The sequence below is a fragment of the Octopus bimaculoides genome, chromosome 14 (genome assembly GCF_001194135.2).
Source record: "Octopus bimaculoides isolate UCB-OBI-ISO-001 chromosome 14, ASM119413v2, whole genome shotgun sequence".
Taxonomy (NCBI): domain Eukaryota; kingdom Metazoa; phylum Mollusca; class Cephalopoda; order Octopoda; family Octopodidae; genus Octopus; species Octopus bimaculoides.
Genome location: NC_068994.1, coordinates 16318032 through 16318836, shown reverse-complemented (window position 1 = coordinate 16318836; position 805 = coordinate 16318032). Strand labels below are relative to the sequence as shown.

The following is an 805-nucleotide window of genomic DNA, read 5'->3' as shown; positions in this document are numbered from 1 at the left end:
CATTATTGCATCACATCTGTGTCTTGATATATATATATATATATATATATATATATATGTATGTATGAATATATAAGCAAAAACATTCAAATGTTTATATTCAAAATAAGATGTTGCTACTGTTAATATCGTATGTGGTGAATATTTTTCATTGATAATATTAACAGTAATAACATAGGTGGTTGACTGGTTTAATAGCATTATAAGCTATAAAATATAAAATTAGCACAAAGAGGTTAGGATGCAGAAAGCATCAACCTATTTAGAAATGAGAGCTAAAGTCTCAGTTCAACCACCGGAAGGCACCAAAATAATAGAAAATAACAGTACATGAAGAAACGGACGATAAAGTAAAAAGCATACTTATAAAGATTATGCTGTTCAGATGCTCATATACCATGGTTTCGGGTTTTGGACCAAAGGGCTTCAACCTTCTTCAATATGAGTTACTGGGCAAAAAATTCCAAATCCACTACATTATAAATCCATTAGCGTTCTGGCTTATTCTGTGCCAAAAACCAGTAATGCGTGGTGCAAAATATTTGAGCCAAAACATTTGAATGTTTATATTCAAAATAAGATGTTACTACTGTTAATACCATTTGTGGTGAATAGTTTTAATTCATAAAATTAACAGCAGTATCATATATATATTTATATATATCATCATCATCGTTTAACGTCCGCTTTCCATGCTAGCATGGGTTGGACGATTTGACTGAGGACTGGTGAAACCAGATGGCAACACCAGGCTCCAGTCTGATTTGGCAGAGTTTCTACAGCTGGATGCCCTTCCTAACGCCAA

The 805-nt window shown here is 32.8% G+C and overlaps 1 protein-coding gene across 1 annotated transcript in view; it reads left to right on the top strand.

The window, feature by feature from the left end:
• LOC106867680 (dynein axonemal heavy chain 6-like) overlaps nt 1-805 on the top strand; it is a 319316-nt gene that overhangs the window by 57567 nt on the left and 260944 nt on the right. The gene's annotated exons all lie outside the window — the stretch shown is intronic.